Genomic DNA, 10636 nt, shown 5'->3' with positions numbered 1-10636 from the left:
GGAGGGCATTGAGGGAGAAGACGAGCTATCAATGACATCCACCAGCTTCGGTGTCTGAGGCCGCCTGACCGGCCACCCCGTGCCCGCACAAGGCCACCCCCGGACGGGCGTGACATGCTCTTATCCCCCGCTCATCAGGCAGACCCTCCACGGGATTACACTGCAGCCGTGGAAGCTTCCAGCTGCAAATCCACCCACATGCATCTCGCAGACGGCGTAGAAGAAGAAGACGACGGTGCACTTCCGACCGAGGTAAGAAGCTTTTTTTTTTTTTTTTTTTTTCATTCTCTCCGGTGGTCGGTCGGCGTCCCCTCGCCCTTCGCACCCGCGCATGTGTGCTGATTGTCGGCCGGGGCTGCGCGGGGGACCGGGCATGCACACGGAGCTTCCTTTGTTCGTCAGGCTGTCGTTTCTTCAAGACAACCTCCTTTTTATCCATCCAATTTACTACCGCTTGTCCTTTTTAGTCAGCATTGCAACGTCCATGTATTGATATTGCACTTTTAATGTCAATACTTTTAAACAGGCACGCATATTATCAACCATGTGTGCTGATAATGATTAGTGTGTGTGTGTGTGTGTGTGTGTGTGTGTGTGTTCTTGTATTTTACCCTTCTTGAGACACCAACAAAGAAAAGTACCTTCCATATGAGGACCAAAATCATGGTCCCAAAACAGGAAAACCATTGCATCTGATAGAGAGCCAAATACTAGAGTCCGTGAACATTGCTCCAAAGTCAGGATTTTTAAATATTTTTAAAAAGTAAACATTGACAGGTGCGATATATACTAAAAAAAAGACGGCAGCCAAAGAAAGACTTTCCTATTCATCCCCGAAAAAACCCCGCCAGGCTGATTTTTACCACTTTTTCAGTGCTGACGTAAGACAAGCCATATGTGAGCATAGGATGAACAAATACTAAGACTTTTAGTGGCCATTAATAGTTCTCTTCTTCCGCTGGGTTGGCAAAAAGTGCGGCACAGGGGCCATCTGTGGTCCCTGACTCCTTTGTCATCGGCCTTAAACACTTTACAAAAACAAAACATAGAGATCTCATTTGCACCCTATGGTGGTGAAATCCGTCAAAATGAGGGTGGTCCCAAAAAGGACGGATACTTCAAATTGACCGTGTGTCGCTTTTAAAAGTTATTTCCCTCTGGACAACATATGAAATAACAAGTGTGTGTAAGAAATTGAAATGCGCCTCCTTTGGCCAAAATTAATTAAAAATAAATAAATAAATATGTATATAGAGTAGGGGTGTAACGGTACACACAAATTTCGGTTCGGTACGTACCTCGGTTTAGAGGGTTCGGTTCATTTTCGGTACAGTAAGAAAACAACAAAATATACATTTTAGGGTTATTTGTTTACCAAATTTGCAAAGTCTTCCACCAAAAATATTTTTCTTAGTGGAATATTTGATGTGAAGTAATCGGAACGTTTGATAGGTAAATAATTAAAAATAACATTGATTTTGTTTCAATATAATGTTTAGAACATTAAACATAACATAAAACATTAAATGTGATAAATCTATGGATAAAAAGCAGAGCCTGGCGACGCATGCGCGTTTATTATAATTCTCTCTCTCTCTCTGTCTCTGCCCCTCCCTCACCAATGCTGCTGTTTGTTTTGTGTTCAACCCCTTCTTAACCCTGAACGTACATTGAAAATACACGCAACCCTAACTCAAAATGCCGGACATTTGAGGCATTTAAGAAACTCCGTCCTGACAGTTCCGCAAAAGAGGACATGACCGGTGAAAAGAGGACGTATGGTCAGTCTATCCTAGCCTGTTAGCTGCTAGCATGCCGTGTGTTGTGCCTCGGTGTGCATTGTTTACACAACGTGTGTTACGCTACTTAATATGTCCGTGTGGAAACTCGTTCGTTACACCTCCGAACCGAACCGGAACCCTCGTACTGAAACGGTTCAATACAAATACACGTACGTTACACCCCTAATATAGAGCCATTATGTAATAACTTGAAGTAAATAATGAAGATTAATAACCAATTTACAACCAAAAAAATTCTGAACATTTTTTTCAAAATAAAACCAGTCGTTTTCTCACAATGTGTCGACTCTTTTTCTTATAAAATCGGGAACAATTTCTCTTATTCTTTCTGTTTCTGTCACATTGCAATATTTTCTCGTAAAATTATTACTTTTTACTGCAAAATGGTGACATTTGTCATATAAAATTCTGACTTATCACAATATCGCCAATTTTTTTGTTCTTGTAAAATAGTGACATTTTTTGAGTAAAATGACTTTTGTCATCATTTTGCCAAGTAAAATTTCGATTATTATAATATTGCCAACATTTTTAAGTTTTCTTATAAAATTGTGAATTTTGGTCGAGTAAAATTACGACTCTTTTCATAAAATTGCCAACATTTTAAGCTTTTCTTGTAAAATTGTGACTGTTATTGAGTAAAATTCCAACTTGTATCATGATATTGCACAAATGTTCAGTTTTTATTGTAAAATGTTGACTTGTGTTGAGTAAATTTACGACTTTTATTATAATATCACCAAAATTCTACATTTTTCTTGTGAAACTGTCCTTTTTCTTGTGAAATTGTAACCTTTTTCTTGTGAAATTGTGAACTTTTTCTTGTGAAATTCCAACTCATTTTTCACATTATTACTTTTTACTGCAAAATGGTGACATTTGTCATATAAAATTCTGACTTATCACAATATCGCCATTTTTTTTGTTCTTGTAAAATAGTGACATTTTTTGAGTATACTGTCTTGTCATAATTTGGCCAAGTAAAATTCCGATTATTATTGCCAACATTTTTGTGAAATTGTGACCTTTTTCTTGTGAAATTGTGAACTTTTTCTTGTGAAATTCCAACTAATTTTTCACAACAAGCTTTTTTTATATTTGCATAGTATGTATATATTATTAATGTTGTAAATACACTTCTTTATATATCTAGAAAGGCTGGTCCTAAAGAGGGAGGCATTTTTCTCAATTGTGTGTGTGTGTGTGTGTGTGTGTGTGTGTGTGTGTGTGTGTGTAATGAAAATTAAAAATGAACTACAAACACAATATTAAAATCACGAAAAGCAGTCTTTTTCTCACAATGTGTTGACTTCTTTCTTATAAAATTGGGAACAATTTCTCATATTCTTTCTGTTTCTGTCACACTGTAATATTTTCTTGTAAAATTATTACTTTTTTATGTAAAATTATTACTTTTCAATGCAAAGTGGTGACATTTGTCATATACAATTCTGACTTTTATCACAATATTGCCAATTTTTCTGTTGTGATATAGTGAATTTTTTTGAGTAAAATTATGACTTTTGTCATCATTTGGCAAAGTTAAATTCCGATTATTATTATTATAATGCCAACATTTTTAAGTTTTCTTATAAAATTGTGATTTTTGTCGAGTAAAATTACGACTCCTTTCATAAAATTGCCAACATTTTAAGCGTTTCTTGTCAAATTGCGACTGTTATTGAGTAAAATTCCAACTTTTATCATGATATTGCACACATGTTCAGTTTTTATTGTAAAATGTTGACTTGTGTTGAGTAAATTTACGAGTTTTATTATAATACCACCACAATTCTAATTTTTTCTTGTGAAACTGTCCTTTTTCTTGTGAAATTGTGACCTTTTTTTTGTGAAATTGTGAACTTTTTCTTGTGAAATTCCAACTCATTTTTCACAACAAGCTTTTTTTATATTTGCATAGTATGTATATATTATTAATGTTGTAAATACACTTCTTTATATATCTAGAAAGGCTGGTCCTAAAGAGGGAGGCATTTTTCTCAAGTGTGTGTGTGTGTGTGTGTGTGTGTGTGTGTGTGTGTGTGTGTGTGTGTGTGTGTGTGTGTGTGTGTGTGTGTGTGTGTGTGTGTGTGTGTGTGTGTGTGTGTGTGTGTGTGTGTGTGTGTGTGTGTGTAATGAAAATTAAAAATTAATTACAAACACAATATTAAAATTACGAAAAGCAGTCTTTTTCTCACAATGTGTTGACTTCTTTCTTATAAAATTGGGAACAATTTCTCATATTCTTTCTGTTTCTGTCACACTGCAATATTTTCTCGTAAAATTATTACTTTTTTTATGTAAAATTATTACTTTTCAATGCAAAGTGGTGACATTTGTCATATACAATTCTGACTTTTATCACAATATTGCCAATTTTTTTGTTGTAAAATAGTGACATTTTTTGAGTAAAATTATGACTTTTGTCATCATTTGGCAAAGTTAAATTCCGATTATTATTATAATGCCAACATTTTTAAGTTTTCTTATAAAATTGTGATTTTTGTTGAGTAAAATTACGACTCCTTTCATAAAATTGCCAACATTTTAAGCGTTTCTTGTCAAATTGCGACTGTTATTGAGTAAAATTCCAACTTTTGTCATGATATTGCACAAATGTTCAGTTTTTATTGTAAAATGTTGACTTGTGTTGAGTAAATTTACGAGTTTTATTATAATACCACCAAAATTCTAATTTTTTCTTGTGAAACTGTCCTTTTTCTTGTGAAATTGTGACCTTTTTCTTGTGAAATTGTGAACTTTTTCTTGTGAAATTCCAACTCATTTTTCACAACAAGCTTTTTTTATATTTGCATAGTATGTATATATTATTAATGTTGTAAATACACTTCTTTATATATCTAGAAAGGCTGGTCCTAAAGAGGGAGGCATTTTTCTCAAGTGTGTGTGTGTGTGTGTGTGTGTGTGTGTGTGTGTGTGTGTGTGTGTGTGTGTGTGTGTGTGTAATGGAAATTAAAAATTAATTACAAACACAATATTAAAATTACGAAAAGCAGTCTTTTTCTCACAATGTGTTGACTTCTTTCTTATAAAATCGGGAACAATTTCTCATATTCTTTCTGTTTCTGTCACACTGCAATATTTTCTCGTAAAATTATTACTTTTTTATGTAAAATTATTACTTTTCAATGCAAAGTGGTGACATTTGTCATATACAATTCTGACTTTTATCACAATATTGCCAATTTTTGTTGTAAAATAGTGACATTTTTTGAGTAAAATTATGACTTTTGTCATCATTTGGCAAAGTTAAATTCTGATTATTATTATAATGCCAACATTTTTAGGTTTTCTTATAAAATTGTGATTTTTGTCGAGTAAAATTATGACTCTTTTCATAAAATTGCCAACATTTTAAGCTTTTCTTGTAAAAGTCCGACTGTTATTGAGTAAAATTCCAACTTTTATCATGATATTGCACAAATGTTCCGTTTTTATTGTAAAATGTTGACTTGTGTTGAGTAAATTTACGACTTTTATTATAATACCACCAAAATTCTACATTTTTCTTGTGAAACTGTCCTTTTTCTTGTGAAATTGTGACCTTTTTCTTGTGAAATTGTGAACTTTTTCTTGTGAAATTCCAACTCATTTTTCACAACAAGCTTTTTTTATATTTGCATAGTATGTATATATATTTAATGTTGTAAATACACTTCTTTATATATCTAGAAAGGCTGGTCCTAAAGAGGGAGGCATTTTTCTCAAGTGTGTGTGTGTGTGTGTGTGTGTGTGTGTGTGTGTGTGTGTGTGTGTGTGTGTGTGTGTGTGTGTGTGTGTGTGTGTGTGTGTGTGTGTGTGTGTGTGTGTGTGTGTGTGTAATGAAAATAAAAAATTAATTACAAACACAATATTAAAATTACGAAAAGCAGTCTTTTTCTCACAATGTGTTGACTTCTTTCTTATAAAATCGGGAACAATTTCTCATATTCTTTCTGTTTCTGTCACACTGCAATATTTTCTCGTAAAATTATTACTTTTTTATGTAAAATTATTACTTTCCAATGCAAAGTGGTGACATTTGTCATATACAATTCTGACTTTTATCACAATATTGCCAATTTTTTTGTTGTAAAATAGTGACATTTTCTGAGTAAAATTATGACTTTTGTCATCATTTGGCAAAGTTAAATTCCGATTATTATTATAATGCCAACATTTTTAAGTTTTCTTATAAAATTTTTGTCGAGTAAAATTACGACTCCTTTCATAAAATTGCCAACATTTTAAGCGTTTCTTGTCAAATTGCGACTGTTATTGAGTAAAATTCCAACTTTTATCATGATATTGCACAAATGTTCAGTTTTTATTGTAAAATGTTGACTTGTGTTGAGTAAATTTACGACTTTTATTATAATACCACCAAAATTCTACATTTTCTTGTGAAATTGTGTCCTTTTTCTTGTGAAATTGTGACCTTTTTCTTGTGAAATTGTGACCTTTTTCTTGTGAAATTGTGACCTTTTTCTTGTGAAATTGTGACCTTTTTCTTGTGAAATTCCAACTCACTTTTCACAACAAGCTTTTTTTATATTTGCATAGTATGTATATATTATTAATGTTGTAAATACACTTCTTTATATATCTAGAAAGGCTGGTCCTAAAGAGGGAGGCATTTTTCTCAGGTCTCAAGAAGGTATGAATTACAAGTGTGTGTGTGTGTGTGTGTGTGTGTGTGTGTGTGTGTGTGTGTGTGTGTGTGTGTGTGTGTGTGTGTGTGTGTGTCACCAGGTGGACAGACTTATTCTAACAGACTGTTTGGGAGACAATAGACTCTCTGCTGTCAGGCTGTGCCTAAAAAAAGAGCTGCGTTTGGACTAACAGTGTTGTTGTGTCCACGGAACTCCTTGTGGGTCTATAATTACACGCGGAGAGACAACACACACACCAAGTGCCATTTCATTATTTCTATCACGTGTCTTCATTTATTTTTATTGCCTTTTTTTTTTATTGTGTCTATTTTCTTCATGCATGCAATTCTGGTGAATCCAAGAGTCTTATTTTTATTCCCCCCCCCCCGACACACAGATGGGACATTTTCCCTCGGGCATAGCGTGTTTGCTGGTTATTGTTCCAGACCATTTCCACATCCCTAATTATTTTAATCTGTCATTTTTTACACATGAATTCCCTTCTTTAGCTCCCTCCCCCCCACCCCTCCAGTCTCCACTGATCACGTCTTCTTACGAAGACGTTTGCATGTGTTTAACAGGAATGTGGTTGTTTTTTTACGTTGGCGTATTTGAACGGGCCCAAAAAGGAGTGAATATAAGCAGAGTTGTTCTGGGCCCGACCCAGTCTCCCGTGTCTGGGTTGTTCCTGTCGGATTGTTCACTCGCTGCGCCTAAATGTTGCTAGTAAGACGAGAGGATAGAAAAGATAAATGGCTTTTTACCATTTGTTTTTGACAGCGGTGTCCAAAGGGCAAAGAGCAACAATTAAAAAAAAAAAAAAAAAAAAAAAGCAAAAGGCATAATATAGTGAGAAAACATTGATAAATTAAAAATAACAAATATTAACAAGAGCATGTGGTGTGCTTGTAATGTATAAGTATGTGGCCCTTAGTTGGAAAATATTTGGACATTCCTGGTTAACTGTAGAATTATAATTATTACAATTATGATTGTTTTTTACAACTCCCGTTGCCTCAACACAGCAAAAAGCACCACTAAGGACAACACACACCCTGGCTTCCACCTGTTCCACCTGCTACCATCGGGCAGGCGTTACAGGTGCATCAGAGCCAGAAAAAACAGACTCCGAGATGTCACCATCTTGAACTCTAACTTATAATAATAATTCACCCCTATACAATATCCTACCCTAATACCCTACCGTGCAATATTACCCTTCGAGTGCAATACGTCCGACACTGATTGTTATTTATTACTCGGGTACTCTTGTCTTGTTCTGTATATTGTACAGTGTTTTGTATATTGTTTGTATATTGTACAGGATTGCTTATTATTTTTATTGGATAGTAGTCTGTTTATTTCAATTGTTAGTTTTTATCTTTATTGCCTGTTGTTGAGTAATTTAATTTATTTTTACCCCATATTTGTTCCCACTACCGCACCTTAAATAGGAGTCCTTAATCTCGTTATATAATGACAATAAAGTCCATTCTATTCTATTCTTCTATTCTATTCTACAAGTGATGACAGATGTGAACAAGAGCATGTATTGTCCGTGTGTTATGATGTAAAGGAGAGGTGTGCTTGTAATGTATAAGTATGTGGCCCTTAGTTGGAAAATATTTGGACAAATCTGGTTAACTGTAGAATTATAATTATTAAAATTATGATTGGTTTTTACAACTCCCGCTGCCTCAACACAGCAAAAAGCACCACTAAGGACAACACACACCCTGGCTTCCACCTGTTCCACCTGCTACCATCGGGCAGGCGTTACAGGTGCCAGAAAAAACAGACTCAGAGATGTCACCATCTTGAACTCTAACTTATAATAATAATTCACCCCTATACAATATCCTACCCTAATACCCTACCGTGCAATATTACCCTTCGAGTGCAATACGTCCGACACTGATTGTTATTTATTACTCCGGTACTCTTGTCTTGTTCTGTATATTGTACAGTATTTTGTATATTGTTTGTATATTGTACAGGATTGCTTATTATTTTTATTGGATAGTAGTCTGTTTATTTCAATTGTTAGTTGTTATCTTTATTACCTGTTGTTGTGTAATTTAATTTATTTTTACCCCATATTTGTTCCCACTACCGCACCTTAAATAGGAGACCTTAATCTCGTTATATAATGACAATAAAGTCCATTCTATTCTATTCTTCTATTCTATTCTACAAGTGATGACAGATGTGAACAAGAGCATGTATTGTCCGTGTGTTATGATGTAAAGGAGAGGTGTGCTTGTAATGTATAAGTATGTGGCCCTTAGTTGGAAAATATTTGGACAAATCTGGTTAACTGTAGAATTATAATGATTAAAATTATGATTGGTTTTTACAACTCCCGTTGCCTCAACAGAGCAAAAAGCCCCACTAAGGACAACACACACCCTGGCTTCCACCTGTTCCACCTGCTACCATCGGACAGGCGTTACAGGTGCATCAGAGCCAGAAAAAACAGACTCAGAGATGTCACCATCTTGAACTCTAATTTATAATAATAATCCACCCCTATACAATATCCTACCCTAATACCCTACCGTGCAATATTACCCTTCGAGTGCAATACGTCCGACACTGATTGTTATTTATTACTCCGGTACTCTTGTCTTGTTCTGTATATTGTACAGTATTTTGTATATTGTTTGTATATTGTACATGATTGCTTATTATTTTTATTGGATAGTAATCTGTTTATTCCAATTGTTAGTTATCTTTATTACCTGTTGTTGTGTAATTTAATTTATTTTTACCCCACATTTGTTCCCACTACCGCACCTTAAATAGGAGTCCTTAATCTCGTTATATAATGACAATAAAGTCCATTCTATTCTATTCTTCTATTCTATTCTACAAGTGATGACAGATGTGAACAAGAGCATGTATTGTCTATATTTTATGATGTAAAGGAGAGGTGTGCTTGTAATGTGTAAGTATGTGGCCCTTAGTTGGAAAATATTTGGACATCCCTGGTCAACTGTAGGAATTATAATATATAATTATAATAATAATATAATCTGTCATCATTTGTAGAATTTTTTTTTTAATTTTAATAATTATAATTCCTACAGTTAACCAGATTTGTCCAAATATTTTCCAACTAAGGGCCACATACTTATACATTACAAGCACACCTCTCCTTTACATCATAACACATAGACAATACATGCTCTTGTTCACATCTGTCATCACTTGTAAAAAAAACAATTAAGATTTTATCTGTGTTATGATGTAAAGGAGAGGTGTGGTTGTAATGTATTTAGTTTATTAGTTTTATTAGTTCATTATTTCTTCGGTCAGTGGTCAACAAAATAAACAAACAGTTTTACATAAACAAACAGGGTTTAGGGGGTGTATATTGTAGCCCGGAAGAGTTAGTGCTGCAAGGGTTTCTGGGTATTTGTTCTGTTGTGTTACTGTGCGGATGTTCTCCTGAAATGTGTTTGTCATTCTTGTTTGGTGTGGGTTCACAGTGTGGCGCATATTTGTAACAGTGTTAAACTTGTTTATACGGCCACCCTCAGTGTGACCTGTATGGCTGTTGATCAAGTATGCCCTGCAGTCACTTGCGTGTGTCTGTCTCTTGTCTCAAAGTAGGTGTACTGTCACAATATATACAATAAAGAGGTTTTTTTTGCTGTTTTGCTATGCGTAGTGTTTTACTTCTTGTCTTGCGCTCCTATTTTGGTGACTTTTCCTGTTTTGTTGGTATTTTCCTGTAGCAGTTTCATGTCTTCCTTTTGAGCGATATTTCCCGCATCTACTTTGTTTTAGCAATCAAGAGTATTTGGGTTGTTTTTAATCCTTCTTTGTGGGGACATTGTTGATTGTCATGTCATGTTCGGTTGTACATTGTGGACGCCGTCTTTGCTCCGCAGTAAGTCTTTGCTGTCGTCCAGCATTCTGTTTTTGTTTACTTTGTAGCCATCAGTTTTCTGCACAGCCTTCCCTAAGCTTCAATGCCTTTTCTTACGGGCACTCACCTTTTGTTTATTTTTGGTTTAAGCATTAGATACCTTTTTACCTGCACCCTGCCTCCCGCTGTTTCCGACATCTACAAAGCAATTAACTACCGGCTTCCACCTACTGATATGGAAGAGTATTACACGGTTACTCTGCCGAGCTCTCGACAGCACCGACACTCAACAACAACACATCATTTGC

At 34.8% G+C, this 10636-nt stretch overlaps 1 protein-coding gene across 5 annotated transcripts in view; it reads left to right on the top strand.

Annotated features, from left to right (window-relative positions):
• Positions 1-10636, top strand: part of LOC133618410 (receptor-type tyrosine-protein phosphatase S-like) — a 425684-nt gene that overhangs the window by 2 nt on the left and 415046 nt on the right. For all 5 annotated transcript variants that reach the window (XR_012050994.1, XM_061978745.2, XM_061978743.2 and 2 more), the window contains exon 1: positions 1-252. This exon is cut by the window's left edge and continues 2 nt beyond it. The gene's annotated coding sequence lies outside the window, so the exon portion shown is untranslated. The remainder of the gene's footprint in view (positions 253-10636) is intronic.

Source organism: Nerophis lumbriciformis, linkage group LG19 (genome assembly GCF_033978685.3).
Source record: "Nerophis lumbriciformis linkage group LG19, RoL_Nlum_v2.1, whole genome shotgun sequence".
In the NCBI taxonomy this organism is placed as follows: domain Eukaryota; kingdom Metazoa; phylum Chordata; class Actinopteri; order Syngnathiformes; family Syngnathidae; genus Nerophis; species Nerophis lumbriciformis.
Note: the sequence above shows the minus strand (reverse complement) of the source record. Positions and strands in the feature narration are given on the sequence as shown.